This window comes from Nothobranchius furzeri, chromosome 9, assembly GCF_043380555.1.
Source record: "Nothobranchius furzeri strain GRZ-AD chromosome 9, NfurGRZ-RIMD1, whole genome shotgun sequence".
NCBI lineage: Eukaryota > Metazoa > Chordata > Actinopteri > Cyprinodontiformes > Nothobranchiidae > Nothobranchius > Nothobranchius furzeri.
In genome coordinates, this window is record NC_091749.1 from 45608145 (window position 1) to 45635961 (window position 27817).

The window sequence follows — 27817 nt, forward strand, 5'->3', positions numbered from 1 at the left end:
ACCTGTAATTTTAACATTATTAAAGTTCCTACTGTAAACTATTTTTGAAACTGCAAATAGAAATTTTAAATTTAGTTGAGCCTTTTGTTTCTAAGTAAACTTGTTGAAAGGGAGTTAATCTGGATTAAGAAAGGTGATGAGTTTGGGTTAAAACAGTTTCCGTTTCATACCCTCCCTATTAAAGCTTATTGTTTTAAACACCTGATCTTCATCCCTGCTATTCATTGGTAATGACACTCAATTTAAAGAGCATGTTCACTGAGTGTTTATTTTTGAAAGATGATCAGTCCAGCCACTCTGAGTTTCACATGCAGGCTAAACATGAAAATAGTCTTCTACCCCTATTTCCTGCATTAGCCGCAGTCGATGGAAAATAGACGGGGAAACGCTTGGATTAGAAAAGCAAGACAGATCTACATCACATTGAAAAATCAGCTTTCATGGACTCACCCATCTTGACTTGTGACGGGGAAGGCTGTGGCTATTATTGGTTCAGCATCCAGGAAACAGCAGAGAACAATCTGGAAAGCTAACCGTTAGCATTAGCAACTCCACCACAGAGCAGAACTCCTCCAGGCTTTTGTTATTTGTGGAGATATATCATTGACGTTGCAAAGCAAACTGAGTGAGTGGAAGAATCACGTTATTAGCCAATCAGAAGAGAGATGTCCAGATATCAGGAAATAAGAATCCTGCTGTCTGCTCCTCCCCTCTCCACTGGCTCACTTATGGTTCCTGAAAAAGGAGCACCAGAGCTTTCCCCCCACAAGGCATTCATTTAGTCAAGAGAACACTGCAAATGTGTCGGGGGAAAAAAAAACGAGTGAACTTTGCACCCTAAGATTTGACTAATTGTATCCTTTCTGCAGAAATGACAGTAGGAGTAGGAATCTCCACACAGTTTTAAAAGGATTTGGAGGGTTGCCATGCAATGGTAAAATGATTATTGATGCATTTTTCTAAATGCACTGATTTTTGCTGCTCTTTTACTCAGTATGACACATTAGTTACACAACATTGCACTGCAGCAACTGTTCTTACAGAGATTTATTTCACTTTTATTCCAGCTGTTTGGGATTATTTGGTACTCAGAGGAGCTTTATCTAGATGCATGCTGTAGCCTATCACTGGTACAGTTAAAGAATCTCTCCTTTTCCTGCACAGTGGAATTATTGTGTGAAGGTAGATGTTTTAGAGGCCCAGTCTGAGGTAGTGAAGGAAACGGCTTGTTTTCATATCACTCAAGACATTCCGCTCATATTCTTGTTCTCGTTCAGGGACTTGTGACTGAAATATGCTCCAGTCACCTGTCTCTGACAGGTTCACAACTGCGCGTTGTTTCTTTTTAAAACCGAATTCCTGAAAGTTGCATCACATCCATCAGCAGTATCCATAATGCTGTCTGTATGAAAGTCAAATGCAGGTTGTGCTTTGTTAGAGTGTTGCTGTATGTCACAAAAGCCGGTATCGCTCACCCACGTCAGCCGACAACCACCTGTTTACTTTTGGTCCACTTATAATGAACAGAGCAGCTTTCATAGGCTCCTCTGTTATGTCTTAACCCAGGTCAGCAGGAAATCAGACGTGAAGTGGTCCCATAGTTGGTGTAATCAATTATAAATTCATTTATTTATAATCTACGTTCATCTTGGATAGAAAAAGCCTCCAGTGACACCAAATCAGTGTTGAATAAAAAATTGTCTCTTTTTGTAAATGAAAGAAAGTCGATGTGGTGATGAAAGCAACCCACTGCTACTTTCCTGCGAATTCCGAGTCAGCAAACTTGTTAGTTGCGATGTGTTAGTTTTTTTTTATTAGTTTCAATTGTGGATTGCTAGTTATATTCTTTCTGCAATCATAACTAAAGGCTACAGCTGTGCATATTATTAATAGAACTACTAAAGTGTAAAGGTATTTGATTTAATTAGTCTGACTGCAGTTTTTGTTAGCTCAGTGTCATAGCACCAAACTAACACTTCCTTTTTTAGAGCCCATGATGGGAAGAGCCCCAGGTAATCCGCATGTTTTAAAGCTGGAGTGCCTTTTCATCTACTTTTTTTCCCCTTTCCTTTTCTTGTGTAAAACTTTAAAATTCAATTAAAATAGAATAGAATGATTGTAATCATGTCTGAAATTATTGTATGATAAACCATCCATCAAACTTTCATCTGACCATCCCTCTCCTCTTTGCACATTTCACTCTATGTGCACAAATCCCACCTTTGCAGCATGTGAAGCCAGCGCCGAGCTACTTAGAGACCAAATGTCTCATTATGCTTGTAGTTCAAAGAGTTGTTTGTTTTACATGTTCAGCTTAGAGTCTGGTCCTAGTTTTGTTGGGAAAAGTTTAGGTGATGGACCCGTTGTCTGAATGAAGCCTATCCTGTCAGCTGGCAGAGCTGTCATTCGGTTTAGCTGCCTTGCAACACGTGGAGAACGGCAATGTGTCACACTATATTAGCTAATTCACTCAATAATACAGTTACATAGGCACATTTAATTAGGAATTATGGAAGAAAAGGTGCCAACAATGGATCCAAAATGTTAAACTGAACCATTTGGTACAAGCATTTCACATCACTGTATTCTGAAGGTGCGACTTAAATGGGAAAGCAAGTAGCAAGGGGGTTGGACCTTTGTACTTTTGAAAAGTTGCTTGCTTGAGCAGCCAGAGAAACATTTCCTTTCCTTTAGTTTAGTTTGGTTTTATTGTACAAGGACAGCACAAAAGACAATGTTACATATAAAAGCAATGCAACCGTTGTTTTGTACAGAGGTTTTCTAGCCAGAGGCTAATTTGCAAACCTAGTCCTTTGTCAGACTTTTAGAGACAATCAAATAACAGCATTTATAACATTTATCAACACACACACACACACACACACACACACACACACACACACACACACACACACACACACACACACACACACACACACACCCAATCAATGTAAACAAATCAGTTCAGCTGATAAGAAACATCAGTGTTCACAAGTTTCTTCCATGTTTTTCACCTAGGAGTTGAAAGTTGTAAAATCTGTTAACAGCTTTATTGTTGATGGCAGATTTTCCACATTTTACCTGAAAATAACAAAAAAGGAATACGCCTGTAATAACCTAGAATCTGCTTTCTGCTCACAGAAACACAAAAAGACAAAGGATTTAATGCTTGGTGCATCATGTTTTCATGAATGTTTCTTCTGTGTGAGATTAAATATGTTACTGAGAAAGATGAGGAAGATGATAATTTAGCAGCAGCAATTAGAAAGCTGGAGGCTGGAACTCAGTTATCAGCCAACTTTACACTTTGTGCAATGAGGACAGTTTATCAGAGTATATTTTCAACAGGTTTAAAATGCTGTCATATAGTAAAACATGTCTTCACAATAATCAATATTCTTCTAAAATCTATTCCTGTCTGTGTATTCGTCCACACAGTTTAAAACCACAAGTGTATTTGCTTTTTTAGAGGCCTATTTTTCCTGGGCTGCATCTTTTTTGCATCAATGTCAAGTTGAAAGTGGCCGGCCAGAAGCTTGGTTTAAGAGTAACTAGAAGCAACCAACCCAACAACAGGTAGCTCCACATCATGTTTTATTGCCCCTTCGTTTGGTGAATACAGTTCTAAGGAATGCCATTCATGTGTGTGACTAACAAGTTAATGTGTAAGCACACCGTGTTAATCCTCAACGCAGCAACACGAGTGAGTAGTTTTGAGTGCAGAGGAGCTGCCCTTAATTGTTTGCACAGCAAGATTGCATATCTGCTGCTGGTGATGGATGCCAAGTCTGGAGCTGCTGTTCAGCAGCAGAGAGAGAGAGATGGACGAGGGGAGTGGAGCCACTGCAGCCAGATCAGCTTCAGAGGAAGATCTTTTTACATTTTGAAGATTTTCAGACAGTCCAATGCTTGTTATAATATTACATTAAGGAGAATTTCTAAAGTTATATTTGTGGATTAGGGCTGCACAATATATCGTAAATATATCGTTATCGCTATATCAGCATGCACAATATGCATATTGCAAAGAACAGATAAATATCACAATGAATGGTCAGCTCAAATGTTTGCTACACATAATGAATTCTGTCAATCAAACGGAAGCATGATGTATTTTTAGCAAATCAAATAGAGCTCTTCACCCATTTGGCCAATTGGGTGGGTTCTCATAGGTTAGATGCCCGCCCCCGAGGAGGACACACTTCATTTTGATGGTTAGCAAACACCTGAGTTAGCTTTGTTCTGCTCTTTCTGCTAATTCTGCTTTTCCCGGGATCCACTGATTGCCTTTACTTGTTTTCTTTTTCCCTTTCGTCACATCGAATGCTTTTCTCATTTTTATGATTTATTTAATTTTTGTTTCTGATTGTTTTTGTTCCTGAGTTAAGTTTTTATTATCGCAAGTAATATCGTCATCACAATATTAATCTCTGTTATCGAATATGGCAGGTTTTCCTAATATTGTGCAGCCCTATTGTCAATGATTTTATCGTGGGAATGTGGAACGTAAAAGTAATTTTACTGGAGTTAATGTATTATCCGTTTAATAGTTTGTTAAATTCAAACATGACCCATGTTAAAGGAGAACTCCTATTTTAAGAACTCTGTGAGCTGTTCTTTGTAACGTAAAGACCGATATAGCGTGGCTCGAGTTGATCACACAATTTACTTTGTTGTTCCTGTTTTGTAGCTGTTTAATGAGGGTTGTGTTTAAGCATGTTCTACAACTTTTACAGTGATGATTTACTTTACAGTTTTAAATAACGGCAACTAAAACTTCCTAACTTCCCCAAGGCTTGGCAATAAATCTGGAACTAGGTCATCATCACCAACAGTTAATCACAGCGGTGATTTCCCTGGTCAAACTGGTAAAACCCCCATGCAAATAGATACAACCTTTAGATAATCCAGCTTAAACAGTGCTGCATATACACGTGTTCTCATTCATCCAGTATGAAAATCCTAAGAGTTAAAAAGAAGGGCAACTGGGCTTCTTCTCAAGGTTTTACCCTTTTGAATTCATTTAAATGCCGGTCCCACCTCCTAGTGGTCCCTTAACCCCTGATCTTGAGCTCTTATATAATTTGGAGTCCTGAGGGGTTGTGGTTAAAATACTCCCACTAGAGAATGGGAAGCCCCTTTCAAGAAACCATTAATCATAAACGGTGGTGAGTTTCTGTTATGGTATGAGTTTGAACTTGTTGGCTTGTCACTGACATCAACATTCAGTGTTTTATTATGGTTTGAGGAAGATGCCTAATATAAAAAAATCATCTTGTAGATTTTCATTAGAAGGAAAAAAAGAAATCAAAACACCATATCTGAAGTGTCAAATCAAGCCTGAATTTCCTTTCCTCATATCAGAAGAACTGTCGATCAGCCCGATCAAGGGACAGCAGTAGTTAAGGAGGTAGAGCGGACTGATCAGTAAACAGAAGGTTGCTGGTTCGATCGCGTCTCTGACCAGAATATGCTGCTCGCGTGTCCTTGGGCAAGACGCTTAACCCACCTTGCCTGCTGGTGGGGGTTAGAGGGACCGGTGGCGCCATGTTCGCCAGGCCTCGCCTCTGTCAGTGCACCCCAGGGCAACTATGGCTACAATGTAGCTCATCATCACCAGCCTGTGAATGTGTGTGTCAATGGGTGAATGACTGAGACAACAGAAACACCACAGCTCTTTGAGCTTCACTTTTCAGTCACTCAACCGTGTTTTTCTGGCTAAAAGCACAAACCTCCGTTAGCTTCAGGTTAGCTACCTGGCTCCGAGCTCCAAGTAGCTTTGATTACAGGTGCTGGCCAGTAAATTAGAATATCATCAAAAGGTTGAAAATATTTCAGTAATTCCATTCAAAACGTGAAACTTGTACATTATATTCATGCAATGCACACAGACCAATGTATTTCCAATGTTCATTACATTTAAATTTGATATTCATAAGTGACAACTAATGAAAACTCCAAATTTGGTATCTCAAAAAATTAGAATATTCTGAAAAGGCTGAATATAGAAGACACCTGCTGCCACTCTAATCAGCTGATTTACTCAAAACACCTGCAAAGGCCTTTAAAAGGTCCCTCAGTCTTGATTTGAAGGCACCACAATCATGGGGAAGACTTCTGACTTAACAGCTGTCCAAAAGACAATCATTGACACCTTGCACAAGGAGGGCAAGACACAAAAGGTGATTGCTAAAGAAGCTGGCTGTTCGCAGAGCTCTGTGTCCAAGCACATTAACAGAGGGGCGAAGGGACGGAAAAAATGTGGTAGAAAAAAGTGTACAAGCTCTAGGGATAACCGCACCCTGCAGAGAATTGTGACGACAAACCCATTCAAAAATGTGGGGGAGATCCACAAAGAGTGGACTGCAGCTGGAGTCAGCGCTTCAAGAACCACCACGAGGAGACTCATGAAAGACATGGGATTCAGGTGTCGCATTCCGTGTGTCAAGCCACTCTTGAACAAGAAACAGCGCAAGAAGCGTCTCGCCTGGGCCAAGGACAAAAAGGACTGGACTGATGCTGAGTGGTCCAAAGTTATGTTTTCTGATGAAAGCAAGTTCTGCATTTCCTTTGGAAATCAAGGACCCAGAGTCTGGAGGAAGAGCGGAGAAGCACAGAATCCACGTTGCATGAGGTCCAGTGTAAAGTTTCCACCGTCAGTGATGGTGTGGGGTGCCATGTCATCTGCCGGTGTTGGCCCACTCTGTTTCCTGAGGTCCAGGGTCAATGCAGCCGTCTACCAGGAAGTTTTAGAGCACTTCATGCTTCCTGCTGCTGACCAACTTTATGGGGATGCAGACTTCACCTTTCAACAGGACTTGGCACCTGCACACAGTGCCAAAACCACCAGCACCTGGTTCAAGGACCATGGTATCCCTGTCCTTGATTGGCCAGCAAACTCGCCTGACCTTAACCCCATAGAAAATCTATGGGGTATTGTGAAGCGGAGGATGCAATACGCTAGACCCAACAATGCAGAGGAGCTGAAGACGACTATCAGAGCAACCTGGGCTCTCATAACACCTGAGCAGTGCCACAGACTGATCGAGTCCATGCCACGCCGCATTACTGCAGTTATTGAGGCAAAAGGAGCCCCGACTAAGTATTGAGTGCTATACATGCACATTCTTTTCATGTTCATTCTTTTCAGTTGGCCAACATTAGAGAAACAAACATTTTTTCATTGGCCTTTAGAATATTCTAATTTTCTGAGATACCAGATTTGATGTTTTCATTGCTTGTCACCTATAAATATCAAAATTAAACGTAATAAACATCGGAAATACATTGGTCTGTGTGCATTGCATGAATATAATGTACAAGTTTCACGTTTTGAATGGAATTACTGAAATATTTTCAACCTTTTGATGATATTCTAATTTACTGGCCAGCACCTGTAACTTGTTGTAGCTATATTGGTTAAATTTATGGGTGTCAATCTTTTGCTCCCACCCCCACAGCCCCACTCTCGCTTCCCGTTTTTCCCATTTTTGCATTGTCTGGGACTGGTAAAGCGGGTGACACGTCAATATGGCGGTGGTGGGAACCTCCCATTTTGTGGAATTTATGCATAAAGAGAGAAATGGGCGGGCTATGTCCAGTATCGGTCTAAATGAACTAAATACAAACAAGTCCATAGGATAATGAATGAAACCACTTCAACCAAGCATGTATCCATCTGGGCAAAGATTGGGGTTTGTCTTTTCTTTTTGCATAAAATTAATATAATATTAAAATTTAGCTTAAAAATGCAGATTTGAATTTTGGTGATTGGAGCTTCACATCATGTCTTTTGAGCCACAGACTAATCAGATGATTAAATAATGTACTTGAAATGAAAAGCCAATAAAGCTTCCTACCTCACAGACAGGACTTTTATGGTGAGTTTGGATACCTGTTCCTCTGGGGTCCACAGCATCACATGCGGGGTGCCTCAGGGATCAATTCTAGGCCCAGTGCTTTTTAACCTCTATATGCTCCCTCTGGGCAGCGTCATCAGGAGACATGGGGTGAATTTCCACAGTTACGCTGATGATACACAGTTGTACATCTCCGTGTCTCCTGATGACGCACAGCCAATGGAAACACTTTTTAATTGCATTTTAGATATTAAATCATGGATGACTGAAAACTTTCTCCAGCTCAACCAGGGCAAAACTGAAGTTTTAGTCATCGGTCCTGAGGCCCAGAGAGAGAAACTTTTACCTAAACTACAGTCAATGTCTTTTTATCCATCACTACAAGTGAAGAATCTGGGCGTTATTTTCGACTCTGAGCTGACTTTTATCCCCCACATTAAAAACATCACAAAAATAGGTTTTTACCATCTTAAGAATATCGCCAGAGTCCGACCCATTCTCTCTCGGGCCAATACGGAGACGCTAGTGCATGCTTTTGTAACCAGTAGAATTGATTACTGCAATGCCCTGCTTTCTGGTCTTCCCAAAAAGAGCATCTCAGGTTTACAACTTTTACAAAACTCAGCAGCACGTGTCCTGATGAAGACCAGGAAGCGGGAGCACATCACTCCGGTTTTAAAATCACTGCACTGGCTCCCCGTATGTTTCAGGATTGATTTTAAGGTTCTTTTAATGGTTTTTAAGTGTCTTAATGGTCTTGGGCCTTCTTATCTTTCAGAACTGCTTTTACTATATAAACCCTCGCGGTCTCTGCGCTCCTCTGGCAGCCGTCTCCTAGTTATCCCTAAAGTTAAGACTCACACCCACGGCGAGGTGTCCTTCAAGTATTACGGCCCTCGCCTTTGGACGGGCTGCCGGAGGACCTCAGGTCCGAAGGGAACATCCAGGCTTTTAAGAATAGGCTCAAGACCCACCTTTTTAGCTTAGCTTTTAACTGATCACTATTTATCTATAAATACATATTTATCTCTTTTATTATTTTTATCATTTTATCTACATCTTAGTGTTTTTACATGATTATGTTTTCTTTTACTATCTTTATAATCACTTTTTATCATTATTAGCTTTTATTATTTTATATGTTATATATCTTAAATCCTCCAGTGTTTCCTCTGCGGAGCCCTCTGCCTTGGGGCCGGTGGTCAGGGGCGGCGGCGGCCGGGGCGCTCCTCGGGTAGTGCCCGGGCAGTGGTGGGGGTTTCTGCCCTACGCCACTGGGCGTCATGGGCCGGTGTCTTGGCTGCTGCCGTGGATCTGTTGCTGCCAGGGCAGATGGCTCCGCTGATGTGTCGTTCATTACCTGACCCATCTGAACTCAGCCTATTGTTTCCTCTGGTGTTCACGAGTGTGTGTGTGGGTGTGTGCGTGTGTGTGTGTGCATGGACGAGTGTGCGGGTGATTGTATGTCCACTTTGGAAGTTGGGTGCGGGAGGGGAACTGTAATTTTTAATTGTTTTATACTTGGGGATGGGGGCTGGGATGGGAATGTGGGATCTATGGGGCCATTTTAATCTGTAAAGCACTTTGAGTTGCATTTTTTGTATGAAAAGTGCTATATAAATAAAGTTGATTTGATTTGATTTGAAAGCTAACGTTGAACACAATAATTCAGCCCTCACTAATGTGCTGCCATCTTTTTGGATGTGATTTGAGAGGTAAGATGAGTTCCTGTCCTTTTTTCCTTCACCCCATTTAGACTTGATAGAAGATATAATTATACCTGTGCCATGTTTAAAGGCCTCATAGGTTCAGATGGGTTAATGGGGTGAAGGCTGGGTCAGGTCATCACCTCAAAGTAACTCATCATCTCCACGTAAACATCCACATCAGAGCAGGCAGAGGCTCTCTACTGACAGTCTGTTACAGGCCTAACAAACCCAGAGACCTAAAGGGAGCGCAGAGACTTTTAAACCCACAATAGAAGATATCATTTACAAACTGGTTTATTTTGGACACCAGCCAACAGCTGCAGTTCCTGACAAGTTCTGTCGCCCGAGTGTTTCAATTAATGAAGCTCAGAAGAAAATGAAAACACGCTGTAAGAACTTGTGTTGATTAGATAAACACTACAACTTTCAGCATTCCGATGTGAATACTGTTATTATTCCAAATGTCAGCACCAGGAAGTACGACAGGCTTTAATGTCAGGTTAGAGTCTGGGTCTGGGCTGTGGACTTCTGCTGACCCTGCAGGCTGAAGATGAATTAAAGCAAATATGATAAATACTTCACACAGTTTGGCTTTATCTGCTGTCTGTCATTCCTCACATTGTTTACCTTTTTGTGGCAGACTGGACTGAATTGACATAAACCTGTAATTCCTTTGACTGGGGACTTATTGGGTTGAATTTTCTGTTTGACTTTGTTCGGGATGTCTTCGCTGTCGTCCGTCTCCACGGTGGCACTGTTTATGGTACGTTTTGATTCATTCTCTGTTTACTATCTGGACTTGTTACTGGATCATTTTTCTGAGGCAGGATGACGCTGGCTGCTTCGTGAAGGTTGATGGGCAGCTTTGTACTAAAGCTGGGATGGAAACATTTATTTCCTGCTCTGCTTGATCTCTTGCACATCTGTAATGACTGTCTTTATATTATAGTTTAGAAAATAATTGACATGGATTGCTAGATGATAAATCCTCCTCATCCCAATGATCAAGTTCTTCCCTTCCCCTCTAGAACTGTTGTGACTCATAGAAACACTTCCAGGAAGTGGGTCACCTTTATTCACCCTCGTGTCGGAAGAAGGACACTTGCTGCTTTTATGTAGGAAGTTAAGTGATGTGATGACACAGGAATAGATTTGTTCCAGGACTTTTAAACTAAGACAAACACATTTGGAAGTCACTGATTCTGGGTTGTACGGGTTGATGTCAGTTTCCCATTCTTGTACAGCTCTGACCTGCTCATTTGGACTTTTTCTGATTCTGATTGAAGTTTATTTGTAGAGGGACAATGCATATTAATGGACATAAATATGTTAGTTCATATGTAAATATGCAAGATTATAGCCAAGGCTAAGTTCCATCTTCAGTCCCTTAGCAGGTTGATGCCTGCCACTAAAGTGAATACAAACAAACAAACAAACAAGAAAAAATGAAATAAAACAATTTATAATGATCCAAAAACTAAACTTAACTAAAATAAGATAAACCAAACAGCTTTATGTAAAGTTAGCAGCAAGGATAAAGAATTCCATATTACACCATGCATATAAAAATAGCTGTTTTTGTTTAACCAAGGATTAAAATTTAAAGTTAAAACAAGCCGCACAAGTAAAACATGTTTCACATGTACACATAAAGTATAGATACAAGCATAACTGCTGTTCATCAGTTAACAACAGGATAGTTTTATGGTCCCTTGAGTCTAGTGATTGTGTACATGTCTAATAGCAAGATTAAAAAATAATCATTTATTCATGGTAAGTCCAGAGACCAGTGAAAACAAAACAAAAGTCTAATTTCTGAGATTCAGATCAGCTAATCGTGGATTAAATTGGAACATGTTGAAAACTGTCCAATTCTTGTCACCAGATTTTCTTAGTGCCCCTCTTGTTTGGCCCCCCGCCCCCATTATTGATGTAATTTACTAGATTATTCTATCAGCTTTCCAGAAGCTTCAGACATTACAACAGTGTTTAGCTGTTTCCTTTTGCATATTTCTTTAGCAGAAAAATAAAGACCTCAAGCAGCTGCAGCTGTAACTCTTCACTCTGTGTTTATCTCACCACCCTGGTGCCAGGCTCTTATTTTCCTCTGAAACTGTATACAAAATCGTTGGTACAAGTGGCTGGGAATGAGCAGCACATTCTGTTCTTGCTTTGTCATCCCATCTGTGCAAAAAGACACAGCATCTCATTCTGTAGCTGCACCAGGCCAGAGGTCACTGAGAGGTCTCCGAGGGGTCTGCTGCAGTGATTTGTTTCACTGCTTACAGTGGCTGAATGTTTTGTCCAAACTTGGCTGAAGTTTAAGTAATCCTGAGTTTAAACCTTAATCCATCATCTAGCTGGATGCTGTGCACTCTTAGCTCAAGCTGTACACATTTGTGTATGTCATTACAAATAAAATAGCCAGTTATGTTACAGGTTTAAAGAGCTGAAACAATGAATCTGTTAAGGGATAAATAACTTTTCTTTGTAAAAAAAAAGTGAAAAGGTGACAGATATCTTGTTTCAACTCCTCATGAGAAAATTTGCAGCTTTTTCAGATCAGTTTCTGGGAAAGTATGGTGTTGCACACACAAAAAAGCCTACCATCTTTGGAAAAATGATTCTCAGATCATTAATTCTGTGATCCTAAAGTGATGCATCTTATCAAAAGATTCTTGTGAATAACAAAGGCTCTATTTTCAGAAGTCTTTTGGCTTTGTGTCCTTTTCTTGTCAGACTTTCCAGTCACTCAGCAGCAGCACACGTCAACAGCAGCCCGACAATGTGACTGCTTGTGTCGCCTCACAGTCTCTTCATTTATGCTGCAGTTTGCTTGAGTTTCCAGGTGCTTCGTAAGCATCAGCCTCTCACGCTAGTCAGCAGCCTCTGTCAGACTTGACCAGCTGTCCTGCTGCTCTCTCTACACCTGCAGCAGGGTCTCCCAGTGAAAAGCAGTGCACACAGAAGGTTTCATTCCAAAGAACGTGAAAGTAAACAAATACAATCCTAGCGCTGTTGCTAATTTCCCATTTCTTCAGTTTCATGAAAATTCAGATTTCAGAGCTAAATCAGGTATTTATTAACTAATCTAGGTGATTAATGAAAATATTGTCTGTATTTTGTTCTGCTTTGTAGTCCTTTGACTCAAAAAGCCGCTATACAAGAGCAGGCCATTTATCATTTACCGTCCTGCTGGAAGTAGCCATCAGAAGATGTCTCCACTGTGGCCATAAAGGGATGGACATGGTCAGAAACAATACTCGGGTAGACTGTGGCGATTAAACCAGGCTCAGGTGGTACTGAGGGGTCCAAGTTGGGACAAGAAAACCTGCTTAGACTCCATTAAAACATGGATGGCTGGGAACTTTCTACAGCTGAATGAAGATGAGACTGAGATCCTCATCTGTGCTCCAGACAAGCTGGTTCCCAAAGTCAGAGTCTCTCTTGGTCAGCTTGCTTCTCACACCAAACCTCTGTCAGGAATCTTGGTGTTACCTTTGACCCAGCTCTCACCCTGGATTCTCAAGTCAGTTCTCTTGTTCGCTCTTCTTTCTTCCATCTCAGGAACATTGCTAAGCTGAGTCCCATTCTGTCCCGCTCTGAACTTGAGACAGTTATCCGCACCTTCATCTCCTCACTTTTAAGCCTGGGACACACCGGAGGCAGACGCACCGGTTGTGCCCAAGATTTTCAGAAGTCAAGTGGTCACACAGGACACACCTCTGAGCGCTTCTTGGAAAGTTGCGCGATAGTCACAACACGGGACTTGAGAACAGAAAGCGGGAAGTGACTCTATTGTTAAATGTGATCAGACTTGCCGTTGTGTTTTGTGAGACTGTGCCTATCTCCAGCTTTCTCCGGGCAAACCGTCAGGGTACACCCTGGACAGGTTGCCAGTCCATCGCAGGGCAACACAGAGACATACAGGACAAACAATCAAGCACACACACTCACACCTAATGACAATTGGAAAGAGCAATCAACCTAACAGTCATGTTTTTGGACTGTGGGAGAAAGCCGGAGTACCCGGAGAGAACCCATGCATGCACAGGGAGAACATACAAACTACTTGCAGAGACACCCCAGGCTGGGATGTGAACCCAGGACCTTCTTGCTGCAAGGCAGCAGTGCTAACCACCGCGCAGATATTGGCTGTAGCAGGTAGTTATTAGACTAACTGGTGCCTTTTCCTGAGACTAGTCTGTCAGTTCTCCTTGGCTCCCTGGATATTTTTTTAATTGCAAACAGTTCTTTGTAAACCCTAGAGGTGGTTGCGGGTGAAAATCCCAGTAGAAAAGTTGTTTCTGAATTTCTCAGATTAGCCCATCTGGCACCAACATCCTGATACTCTGGACTTCAGCGGTTTGTTTTCACCATGCCTAGATGCATACAGGGAGTGCAGAAGTATTAGGCAAGCTGTATTTTTGAGGAATAATTTTATTATTGAACAACAACCATGTTCTCAATGAACCCAAACAACTCATTAATATCAAAGCTGAATGTTTTGGGAAGTAGTTTGTAGTTTGTTTGTAGTTTTAGCTATTTTAGGGGGATATCTGTGTGTGCAGGTGACTATTACTGTGCATAATTATTAGGCAACTTAACAAAAAACAAATATATACCCATTTCAATTATTTATTTTTACCAGTGAAACCAATATAACATCTCCACATTCACAAATATACATTTCTGACATTCAAAAACAATACAAAAACAAATCAGCGACCAATATAGCCACCTTTCTTTGCAAGGACACTCAAAAGCCTGCCATCCATAGATTCTGTCAGTGTTTTGATCTGTTCACCATCAACATTGCGTGCAGCAGCAACCACAGCCTCCCAGACACGGTTCAGAGAGGTGTACTGTTTTCCCTCCTTGTAAATCTCACATTTGATGATGGACCGCAGGTTCTCAATGGGGTTCAGATCAGGTGAACAAGGAGGCCATGCCATTAGTTTTTCTTCTTTTATACCCTTTCTTGCCAGCCACGCTGTGGAGTACTTGGACGCGTGTGATGGAGCATTGTCCTGCATGAAAATCATGTTTTTCTTGAAGGATGCAGACTTCTTCCTGTACCACTGCTTGAAGAAGGTGTCTTCCAGAAACTGGCAGTAGGACTGGGAGTTGAGCTCGACTCCATCCTCAACCCGAAAAGGCCCCACAAGCTCATAATCTTTGATGATACCAGCCCAAACCAGTACTCCACCTCCACCTTGCTGGCGTCTGAGTGGGACTGGAGCTCTCTGCCCTTTACCAATCCAGCCACAGGCCCATCCATCTGGCCCATCAAGACTCACTCTCATTTCATCAGTCCATAAAACCTTAGAAACATCAGTCTTGAGATATTTCTTGGCCCAGTCTTGACGTTTCAGCTTGTGTGTCTTGTTCAGTGGTGGTCGTCTTTCAGCCTTTCTTACCTTGGCCATGTCTCTGAGTATTGCACACCTTGTGCTTTTGGGCACTCCAGTGATGTTGCATCTCTGAAATATGGCCAAACTGGTGGTAAGTGGCATCTTGGCAGCTGCACGCTAGACTTTTCTCAGTTCATGGGCAGTTATTTTGCGCCTTGGTTTGTCCACACGCTTCTTGCGACCCTGTTGACTATTTTGAATGAAACGCTTGATTGTTCGATGATCACACTTCACAAGCTTTGCAATTTTAAGACTGCTGCATCCCTCTGCAAGATATCTCACTATTTTTGACTTTTCTGAGCCTGTCAAGTCCTTCTTTTGACCCATTTTGCCAAAGGAAAGGAAGTTGCCTAATAATTATGCACACCTGATATAGGGTGTTGATGTCATTAGACCACACCCCTTCTCATTACAGAGATGCACATCACCTAATATGCTTAATTGGTAGAAGGCTTTCGAGCCTATGCAGCTTGGAGTAAGACAACATGCATGAAGAGGATGATGTGGACAAAATACTCATTTGCCTAATAATTCTGCACTCCCTGTAGTGCTGCTCCCATGTGTGGCTCATTATCTGAATTGTACTGTTGCACCTAATAAATTGGCCTGTGTGTCTATTTCTTCTGATTTAAATCAGAAACATATAAAAATGTTGGCATAGTTTTGGCTGCTGGCCACATAAGGCTTTCCCCCCTCATCCTTCACTGACTCTACTTTCATGAATAAGCAGCATTTGGAGGTTTGGTGTACGAGTCTTTTGTGAATCAGTCATGACCTCCTCCCTTCTGCTCTCTTTTTGCAGGAGTCAGTAAAAACCATAAAAGCCAGCATCACTTAAACTGCCAGCATTTTTTTGTAAGAACACAATTAAAAACAAAAACAGTTCTATTTTATAGGAATTGCAGAGTTAGACACCAGCTGTTATCTCCTTCAGCCCTTTTTCCCCCCCATCGCCATTATTGTGTTACATAAACACTGTAACAAATCCGCCCCTCCCCACTTACATACTCCCCACTTATATAAATCCTCACAGGTGACCCCTCTCTGCTGCTGAAGCTCTCATGTGCTGTGTGAGGTGTGTGGCCATTTTGTGCTTCCCACATGTCCAGATGTGGTTTGTAATAAAACTTTGTGTGAAAAGCAGACATCTGGAATGGAGCAGAAAACTAGATGGATCTCACCCCGGAGCAAAACGCTCATGGAAATATCATTCCAGCAGGTCATGTGCTGCGCTGCATACTTTCCTGTAGTTCAGCTGTAGACTAGTTGAATCCATAATGACTAAAGTTTTATTTTGTTTTTATTGTTTTAAAATTAATTGTAAGTTATTGTTGGGTTCTATGGGAGGTATAGTTGGCCCTGTCTTGGATCCGTGGTTTGGTACCATCTATTAAGCCATGTGAGGCCTATGTAATGTGCACTCTGCACAGGCCTTTTGCACAGTCCTTTACACATGAAAAATCCTATATTGGCCATCCTCTAGTCAAGACTTATTCAATTGTGCTTTGGAAAAGGCTCCAGAATTATTCAAACAGGAAGTACATACTTCATGCACATGCTTTTAACTTCTCTGTGCAGGACTGACGTAAACCTCATAATGGAGTTTAAATGGTTGTATTTAATGTAGAATAGTTGCTGGGGTTCCTGGTATAGGACCTTACCAAATGTCCTATACCAGGAAATACTGAATGCAAAATTTAAGATGTACAAGGCTCTTCAGTGCAGTGCTCCCTCTTACATTTCTGCACTTTTGCACAGTTGCGTCCCCTCTCGGCCACTTTGCTCAGATGAGCAGGAGCTCTTGGTAGTTCCCTGCTGGAAATACAGATCAAGGGGGATTGTGCATTTTCTGCTCGGTGGAACGAATTGCCATTGAGCATTAGGTGGGCTCCATCTCTTTAAGTCTCACTTGAAGACTTACTTTTATTTGTTAGCATTTCTGTATTAGGGTTCATGACACTGGCTTGATGTTATTGTTTTTAATGTCTTTTAATTTGTTCTTATTCTTGACTCATGTTTTATTTGACTGTCGTCACCTTTTATTCCTTTACTGTCTTTTACAATTGCTTTTATCCTTTATATATATATATATATATATATATATATATATATATATATATATATATATATATATATTTTTTTTTTTTTTACTGTTTTATGACCTTACAATCTTTGTTTTATGTTTTTTATGTTGGTGTTGAGCACCTTGGGCTTCGATAAGGTTGTGGTTGGTGCGTTATTAATGAAATTGAACTGAACTGAATTGAAATGTAAAGGCCAACAATTAAAAACCAGAACAACGAAGAAAAATGAGACCGTAGCTGGAGTAAAACATCATTATCGATGTAGTTAAATGGTCTACTGAAGTGACACATTTATCACTGTTTTCATCCTAAGCATTAGAGGGCCCTTGACAAAAAACTCATTAGGAAAGAAATGTTACACTAAAGATACACTTGAGAGAGTAGTGGTAATTTTAGACCTAAAATAAAGTTTTCTTTTTAAAGAATTAAATGTTAGCGTAACATCTGTGTGTGATGCAGGCCAGAAGGTTTGCAGGGACATTCCCTTGGACATCATCCTGTCCTGATGTTTGTATCTCACAAGTCTAACTAATTGGATTGGCCTTCTTTCCTCCTTGACCACGTGGCTTCATGTTAGTGTTGAGGTTCAGGCTCACCTGGTTGCTTTAGCGTAGTGTAAGGCAGCTCAAGCCTGACATGTGGCATACACATGGGCCCGCTGCAGTGAGACCACCTGTTCTGGCTTTGTTCCAACTCTACTAGCCGTGCAAGAGATTTACTCATATGGCCTGAGGGTAGGCTAATGACAGAAAAGTCACCACACACACCTGGGGGGCATAAGACAAACACGGACGGACACACGCACACGCACACACACACACACACACACACACACACACACACACACACACACACACAGGCACACAGGCACACACACACACAGGCACACACACACACACACACACAGATTTATCTGTCAGCTGAAGTTAAGTTAATTTGAGCGTGTGAACATCAGTGGTTAGAAGAGGGCTATTGATGATGATTTCAGCTCTATGCTGTACTTCTAACTACTAAACCTTTTAAACACAGAAATGAATGGGGATGAAAAAATTATTGGAGTCTTTTTTTTTTAAACTTTCTATTGATTCATCTCTCCCTGCTGTGTAGCTTGTTTGGAACCCCTATAGTGCTGCTTGTTGACTCAGCTGTTATGTGTTCGCTTCACATTTAAAACTGCTTTTGTTGCATAAAGTTCCCAATCGTCATCGTCTGGTTGCTTTAGCCGATCGCACATTCCAACTATTAAGCTTAGCATTTGCTTCATTTATTCTTTCTCTGTGCAAAATTGTACAGGCCTCATAATTTTAATTTTAATTAGTAATAGATTCTCAGTCATCATGTAAAATAAATCATAAGAAATAAACAATAATTGCATAAATAAATGCTGCCAGTCACAAGCAGCGGTTACAGATAAAATGTTAGATTTGTATTTGTATTTTTTCCTATATCGTCATGAATGCCGTTTGAATTTTTTAATATAATTTTAAGGTTATATTACCCCCCCACCCCACGACTACAAAAAGCAGTGCATCTGGGCACCAATACAACAATTGAAGACACAGGCATAGTGGGTTTATAGTATTTGTGTGATGTCCCCATTAAGTTTCACAGATGTGAGTTTATCAGGTGGATCTATGGTGAACCAAGAGGATTTTTATATTCTTGGTGCCTCATCTTTAGTATGTTTTTAAAATACTTCTCTACAAATATTTTGTCTCACTTGTTTGTCAGATTCTAGGAACTGTGAGGAACTACTTGGACAACATACTGTTTTTATCTGAAGTGAGAGATGGATGGATGGATCCTAGGCTGTGTAGCAGCAGCACTTACAGACATTAAGGCAGTTAAAACAATAGCAATATAATGTATATAAAGTGGCCAAAATGTTTAAAACATGCAAGGCATACTGACTGTATTTGAACTAGAGTTTAGATATTGCTCTTGTACAATGTGATGGCATCTGGTTGGAAAGACATCCTTCCCTTCGACAGCAGAGCTGAAGCAGCCTGTGCATGAAGGTGCTCCTCTGTCTACTGTGTGATGGAGGGGGTGCTGGTCATTGTCTATGATGGATAAAAGTTTCTTCAGCGTCCTCGTCTCCACCACGGTTTCCAAGGTGTCCAGTCTGAGACCAAATACTGAGCCAGCCCTCTTAATGATCTTATTATGTTTGTGTGTCGCTGGCTCTGATGCTACTGCCCCAACACACGAAGATGGTGCTGGCAACAACAGACTGGTAAAAGATCTCCAGCATCCTCAAGAAATAGTCTGCTTAATCCCCTCTTGTATGCAGCCTCTGTGTTAGGTACCCAGTCCAGTCTGTCTATCACATCACCCAGGTACAAGCTCTCCCCTGATTCAAAGCAACTTACAATTTATAACCTATAGGGCATGTTGTGATTAGGGTTGTCACGGTGTGAAAATTTAACCTCACGGTTATTGTGACCAAAATTATCACGGTTTTCGGTATTATCGCGGTATTGTTTTTAAACGTGTTACATTTTCAGACAACTAAATAAACCCTGTATATCAGGAAAATATTGTCCTCAGTTTGTGTCAAAATTTTGCATAAAATTTGTTATTTTGTAATTATGTTGTTTAGTTGTTTACATATTTCCCCTTCAGTCTTTAAAATAGCAATATTTGCCCATAACTTCTTATTTTATGTCAGTTTGATGTCATCATTTTAAAAGTATTAGATCAGATGATACTCAGTACTCAAGTAGCCTTCTAATCAGATACTTTTTTACCCTTACTTGAGTAATAAACCCTATATCAGGAAAATATTGTCCTCGGTTTGTGTCCTTCCAGTGAGCTTTGCAGATGTGAGAAAATGTCATCAGGCAGTAATCATTGTTAAATTAATAATTATTCTGAGAGAGACCAACTCTTATCTGCCCCTGGGAGCCCCGTAATGCATAGCGTCATTTCAACATGGGGGTGTCCGCAACACGGTTCATATGCAGGTAGCGGCGCTGCGGCTGCTTTATATAGCGACTCGTTGCATTCTCCCTCAACCCAAATCCTCGGATCACGCCTTTTAGCTAAAACGCTAACGTTAGCTTGCCTTGCGTTGACTGTAGAGTTGTGGGTGATGGTCACGCAGATGTGTCATGAGATTTGAAGCATTGCTGCCTTTCACAGACACTTTTTCTGCACGTGCTGCAAACAGGATACAGTAGCTGTCTTCTATCAGCTGTCCCTTGACATTCTTCCAGGATCCACAAAATGCCCATACTTCCCACTTTGTCTTCTTTGAGGGATTATACATTTCCTGAGCACTGCCGTCTCCTCATTTGACCATTATTTCAGCTTTAGCTTCAAGAGCCGCCGGCAACTTCAGCAGATGATACGGTGGCTGGTCACTGCGCCTACACCGCAGCCACGGTAATCCACCGAGATAATATATTTTTTAAAAAACAAGACAGTTATTATTGTTAACTTTTTTACCGGGCTTTACCGCTACACCGGTTACCGTGACAACCCTAGTTGTGATCTGTGGGGGAAACTGGAGTACCCGGGGGAAACCCACGCATGCATGGGAGAACACGCAACTCCACGCAGAAAGGCCGCAGCCGAGTTTTCAACCTGCAACCTTCGTGCTGCGAGGCAACAGTGCTAACAACTGCGCCACCATGCAGCCCAAAGATTTTTGTGATCAATTTTGTTAATTTCTTGATGCAAAAATGCCGCTGTAGCTTCGTCTACAAGCCTGACCTGCCTTTCCTCTCAAACATAACCCTGCATCGCACCTCTCACTGTAATATCCAAGTGAACTCAGGTTATTTAGATAAATGACATTCTGTTGTCTGACATTCAGTGATGACTGAGACATCCAAGATGTAAAAGAGAACGCTGCCGTACGTCATTCATCCCCTCAGCAGTAAGAGTGTATAGCCCCTCAGTTTAACTGGAACTGGCATTATCCTGGTACACAATAACATTAATGCAATATTCAGTATGTGTTCAATACTTGTGCAGTTCCAGATGTACACTAGTATGTCTGTGTCCTTTATGCTGCACAAGTTTCCTTTGTATGTGTTGTTTTTAGTGCTTGAAGGTTTCAATAATAGTTTACTGCCTTTGTGTATTTACCTTTATTTCTTTCAATAATTGTTTTATTTTATTTATTTGCACAATAGGAAAAAAACGATACAATAAACGGTATAAACAAATAAAATTACAGTGCTGGAAGAGGCAAAAGCCAGTGAGGCTTATCTGAAGCCTCCTCCAAAAACGACGACATAAAATAATTTATTACTAAATAAGAGTCTAGAGATTTGCCAAATAACGAACAATTAATGCCCTCCTTTAATCAAATATAATTTAAAATGTTTTTTTAAAGTATCAACTGTAAACTACTGGCTTGTCAGAAAGGAAAAACAGTTCCATACCTTTTCACCCCTAAAACAGAGAATTGACCTAGACAATAAAGATATTTAGGGGATGGTGATCCATTCACTGGCGTATTATGTGAGTGGATCGATTAATTTACAATAAAATACATATAAACTGTTTGGGTATTTGTCGATCAGCTAAGATCTTATAAATGAAGGCGCGTATCTGAGAAATGTTCACTTGATAAACAGTCAAAACGTTTGGTCTCTGAAAGAGAGGGCCTGAGGATGCTCTTGCTTCTCATCTAGTAGCTATTCTGATGAAGCTGTTCTGGAGAAGCTAAATCTTGTTGAATGGTGGGAAAAGTACTACCCCAAATCATATTGCATAAATGGAGCTATGAATACACAAGGCTATAATATAACATGAGAAGACACTTTGTAGAAACAAAATGGCTAACCATTCTTGTTATGCCAGTGGACTTATAGATCCTGTTACTTATATAGTCAACATGCATTTTCCAAATCAGCCTCTCAGCTCAGTTTCTTTAAGTGTTTGAGCTGCTGTAGCAAGTGAATTTCCCAACTGTGGGATCATCGATGACAGGTCTCAGGCCTAGTCCACACGTAGCCGGGTTTTTTAAAAAAACGAATATCCGCCCCTCCAAAAACTTGCATCCACACCACCGCGTAAAAAAAAAAAAACTCTGTCCACACGTACCCGGATAAATACGATGTTAAGGACATGCCAGACCTGTAGGCGGCAGTACTTCCCCCGTTCTTAACCTCGTCCTTCGTCTGTGGTCTTCCGCAAGGAGCCGTAATTCCGCTTGCAAAAACAAACAAGCAGAAAGTGCTTGGACAATTGATGGATCGGGTAGTGACAGAGCGCAGCTCTGAAGGCTTCCATGATGCCAGCTAGTGTAAACACAGGTCACACACGTGATGTCAGCAGTTTTTTTGTCGCGGAAAGTGACGTTGCGGACCTTAAAACTCCGGTTTTGTCTGTCCACATGCAGACACCCAAAACGGAGAAAACGCAGATCTTCACTTTGGCCGGAGTTTTTAAAAAGATCCGTTTTCGTGTGGATGACAGGCCAAAACGTAGAAAAATATCTACGTACGTTTTGGCAGATCCCCGGCGACGTGTGGACAGGGCCTGAGATTTAACGTGAACTCTTGACCCTTGAAACACTTTCTTGTATTTTTAGGTTTGTCAGTCTTTAAAATAAAGGAAAAAGTGATTTTTTTGTCATTTTATTATAGTATGAATATGGAATACGGTCTAGTTACCAGATTTAGGTAATTAAGAATCAGTTACAATTACTGCCAATTATTTCTGATCTGACCTGGTTTCATTCAGTCTCAGAATTACAAAAGTTACTTGAGCTACTTGGATTACTTTACTGGAATAGACAATCGACAATGCTATTGTTTTCAGACTTGTAATTAGCTCCAACTCTATTATAGCTGCTTTTGTGTGTGTGTGTGTGTGTGTGTTTGTGTGTTTGTGTGTTTGTGTGTGCGTGCGTGCGTGCGTGCGTGCGTGTGTGTGTGTGTGTGTGTGTGTTGTGAAGCGACTCCATGATTTCCAGGACATCATGTCCCCACCTCTCACTCCCCCACACTGTTACATTCCAGCTCACTGTATGGCGGCCAGATTTTGGAAGCTTCTCTCTGCGTCTCATGCATTTCCTCTCTTTGCTGGAGTCTGGACTCGAGCTTTTATGAGAGCAGAGTGTGGAGGGCCCTTTTTATCTGTGGCTGTATGGAGTCACAGCCAAGACAGCAATGTTGCATGTGCTTATTTTGGTCATTGTGTCTTTAAATACTTGTAGGCGTTGGTGCTTGCAGACTGACTATGCTTAACCCTCTCTCCATTCTTATTGATCGGTTGAAAAAGCAGTAGTAGCAACCTGTGTTTGCATGAATACTCTCAAAGAGTTGGATTAAGCTTTCATCACTCCATAGATCTGCCCTGATTCCCCATAACACACCTCCCACGTATTCCTAGAGATAAAGCCATGCACAAAACACAAAAGTGAAAGGAGACAGCTTTTATACGGGAATGCCCTTTTCTATTGTTACCCACAATTATACTTAGTTATGTAGTTAAACCTATCATGACGCTAGGCTGTGTTCAGACACAATATTTTGGAAATCAGCAGTAGACTAAACTGTTCATATTTCCAAACCTAAAGTCTTGAAATGTGTGAATGACACAATTAAAATAAGTACTTTTGACGCAACCATCATTTTAGAAATGTTTGGCTGAGGTACAATATTCTGTAAAATGAAAGATTTTGTCTAGGAAACAGACATACAGTGGGGCAAAAAAGTATTTAGTCAGCCACCAATTGTGCAAGTTCTCCCACATAAAATGATGACAGAGGTCAGTAATTTTCATCATAGGTACACTTCAACTGTGAGAGACAGAATGTGAAAAAAAATCCATGAATTCACATGGCAGGATTTTTAAAGAATTTATTTGTAAATCAGGGTGGAAAATAAGTATTTGGTCACTTCAAACAAGGAAAATCTCTGGCTCTCACAGACCTGTAACGTCTTCTTTAAGAAGCTTTTCTGTCCTCCACTCGTTACCTGTATTAATGGCACCTGTTTGAACACATTATCTGTATAAAAGACACCTGTCCACAGCCTCAAACAGTCAGACTCCAAACTCCACTATGGCCAAGACCAAAGAGCTTTCGAAGGACACCAGCAAATTAATTGTAGACCTGCACCAGACTGGGAAGAGTGAATCTACAATAGGCAAGCAGCTTGGTGTGAAAAAATCAACTGTGGGAGCAATTATCAGAAAATGGAAGACATACAAGACCACTGATAATCTCCCTCGATCTGGGGCTCCACGCAAGATCTCATCCCGTGGGGTCAAAATGATCATGAGAACGGTGAGCAAGAATCCCAGAACCACGCGGGGGGACCTGGTGAATGACCTGCAGACAGCTGGGACCATAGTAACAAAGGTCACCATCAGTAACACACTACAACGGCGGGGAATCAAATCCTGCAGTGCCAGACGTGTTCCGCTGCTGAAGCCAGTGCATGTCCAGGCCCGTCTGAAGTTTGCCAGAGAGCACATGGATGATACAGCAGAGGATTGGGAGAATGTCATGTGGTCAGATGATACCAAAGTAGAACTTTTTGGTATAAACTCAACTCGTCGTGTTTGGAGGAAGAAGAATACTGAGTTGCATCCCAAGAACACCATACCTACTGTGAAGCATGGGGGTGGGAACATCATGCTTTGGGGCTGTTTTTCTGCTAAGGGGACAGGACGACTGATCCGTGTTAAGGACAGAATGAATGGGGCCATGTATCGTGAGATTCTGAGCCAAAACCTCCTTCCATCAGTGAGAGCTTTGAAGATGAAACGTGGCTGGGTCTTCCAACACGACAATGATCCCAAACACACCGCCCAGGCAACAAAGGAGTGGCTCCATAAGAAGCATTTGAAAGTCATGGAGTGGCCTAGCCAGTCTCCAGACCTCAACCCCATAGAAAATCTGTGGAGGGAGTTGAAAGTCCGTGTTGCTCGGCGACAGCCCCAAAACATCACTGCTCTCGAGAAGATCTGCATGGAGGAATGGGCCAAAATACCAGCTACTGTGTGTGCAAACCTGGTAAAGTCCTATAGTAATCGTTTGACCTCTGTTATTGCCAACAAAGGTTATGTTACAAAGTATTGAGTTGAATTTTTGTTATTGACCAAATACTTATTTTCCACCCTGATTTACAAATAAATTCTTTAAAAATCCTGCCATGTGAATTCATGGATTCTTTTTCACATTCTGTCTCTCACAGTTGAAGTGTACCTATGATGAAAATTACTGACCTCTGTCATCATTTTAAGTGGGAGAACTTGCACAATAGGGTGCCGACTAAATACTTTTTTGCCCCACTGTATATCTGGGCACGAGTTGTTTGGGACAGCAGCCAAAGCTGTTCCGACTGCCCTTTCCCTCTAGCTCTTCCGGCAGGACACTGAGGAATTCCCAAAACAGGCAAGAGAATAAATCTCGATCTTTTCAAGGGGTTCCTTCCAGTTGAACTGAAATACCTCACCTAAGAGGCATGCAGGAGACGGCTTCTACCTAGACTATTGAAACTCCTGCTCATTTTGAATTTGAATATGCTTTCCCAATAGGATGATCAGAATGCTGTTGCTTCAGCTGTAGCGATTTGGCTCAGAGGAATCACATATTGACACAAACTTCAGGAGAGAGGGTGATTAGTGTTTGCTTTTGAAGATAGGCCTGTTTTCCTAGTGGCTGAACACATTTACTTAGCACTTGTCAAACACATCCCATACAGGCAGGCACACTGACTCTGGCCACTCATCATGAAATCAGTGTTCACTGCTGCACCACTAAATTTTCAATGCCATGAATGTTCATTTCCTGCAGCTCTGTCAAACACATCTAGATGGAGCACTTTTTGCCTGAAGTTCAATTCAGTTGTTTTGTAGAGACATGGGCGAATGGAGTATGTTTCTCAGGCCAGCCTCAAATAAATTAGTCTAAATTAATTAATGACTTCACCATCCTAAAGTTAACCAAAATACAACAAAAAATAAAGCATGTGAAGTTAAAAGATTCATTTTCTGAACCACATGTGCCAAATATCCGACCTCCGAATGTCAAATTAGTGTATTTCAACCAACAAGATTCTCCTTAGATCAGTGCTCCTCAGGAAAGATTCAGCTTTTTGGGCTGTAGATGTTACTGCTCACATGCCTATCAAAGGTTAGATGGAAAAAAAATCATATTCCTTACCATAGGGTAAAAAAAAAGAATAAATAGCTACTTATTAAACGTATAACTAAATGTTGATGCTATGATGTAAAAAGCTCCTGACTAAAAGGGGTTGAGTCCTTATTCCTGGGTTTGTACCTGATTTATAAAGAAAACATGACGAGTGAAAAGCACTAGCGTGTGACTCACTCATCTTCTTTAAGAGGTTCACAGCCACACTTGAACCCAGTGTTATCCCCACCCAGCCAATGAAATAAACATTTGGAGTGGAGAGGCCATGAGAGTGGCACATAAAGGGATTTTGCTATGGAAGCTATTACGCCAGGCAGCTGAAGCTTTTAAAAAATGTTTTAGACCAGTAACGTTTCCTTTAAGCATTCTTGCATTATGATAAGACTATTTAAACTTCATGTTTCTTCTTTTTTGTTGTGTGAAATGGTTCTCTTCACAAGCCACCCAGCGTTTTCTTTGTTTGTTTGGGAGAGCCCAGCCGGGTTACAGCGTTCTGTGTCCAAACGTAAATGTTATCGTTTGTAGAATTCTTATAACTTCGACTAACTAATCTACTCAGTGAGGTGGAACACGTGAGTTAGCCTGCTTTGTCTTACATTGTCATCCAGGCTTTTCAGAGTAGAACTAAATGTTCATATTTGTATGTTTGCTGCTATTTATGTCATTATGTCTAGACTCTAGATGATTCCACATTGTTTCAACAATGTTGAGGTCTGGGCTTTCTGACAGCCAATCCATTTATTGATGGTGACTTGTCCTTCCATATATATTTTTACTGCACTGGCAGAGTCCATTCATTCATCCATTCATCCATCCATTGTGCAGACACAGCACCAACCCACTTGTCAATCTCGCGCTCCATCTTTCCCTCACTCGTGAACAAGACTCCTGCACTGGCAGGGTGTGAGAGAAAAGTACCATGCTCAAAACAAAGCATTTGCCAGTTAGACAGTTTCCAAACGGCAATAGTGTTCAGTGTTCTATACAAGAAGAAACTGAAATGTAGACCAAAACCATGACCAGGCCTCCACCGTGCTTTACAGCTGGTTTTAAACACTCAGTTTCTTTTCTTCACTCAACAGTGTCTTTGGGTTTCTTTGTACCATTTCTAAAATGATCTTCAAGGTTAAGATTTTCAACTATTCCAGAGAAAGAAGGAAAGATGCTTTAAAGTCATTTAAATTCTTGGTTTATTTCCTAAGACGTCAGGCTATAACTTTGTGTTTCCTTTTTATTTGTATTTTCTGTTTTGTGAAAATGAGCTGAATTGGCCATCCTTCACATCCGTCTGTTATGTATAAAAATCTTGCCCCCCCCCCCCCCCCCCCCCCGAAAGGTTCTGTCTTTAGAGTTTGAATGTTTCTGCCTGATCTTGACAGTATTTAGCATTTAGAAATAAAAGGAACTGATATGCATGATTTTTATTTTCTGTACATCTGAGTATGTGCCTAATACATAGTTTGGTGGATATTTTTGGCATCGATTGTGGCTCAGGTTTTAGCTCAGAAAGTTAAACTGAGTTGTTTTTATGTTTAGCTCCAGCTGTTGGACCTCTCCACATCTGTGTGTTCTGAATGACATCTGTTGATATGTGTATCCAGCTTTCATGACTAATGTGTGATGTGAT

At 41.1% G+C, this 27817-nt stretch overlaps 1 protein-coding gene across 12 annotated transcripts in view; it reads left to right on the top strand.

Moving 5' to 3' along the window:
- myo9aa (myosin IXAa) overlaps positions 1-27817 on the top strand; it is a 170324-nt gene that overhangs the window by 29105 nt on the left and 113402 nt on the right. The window lies entirely within an intron of this gene.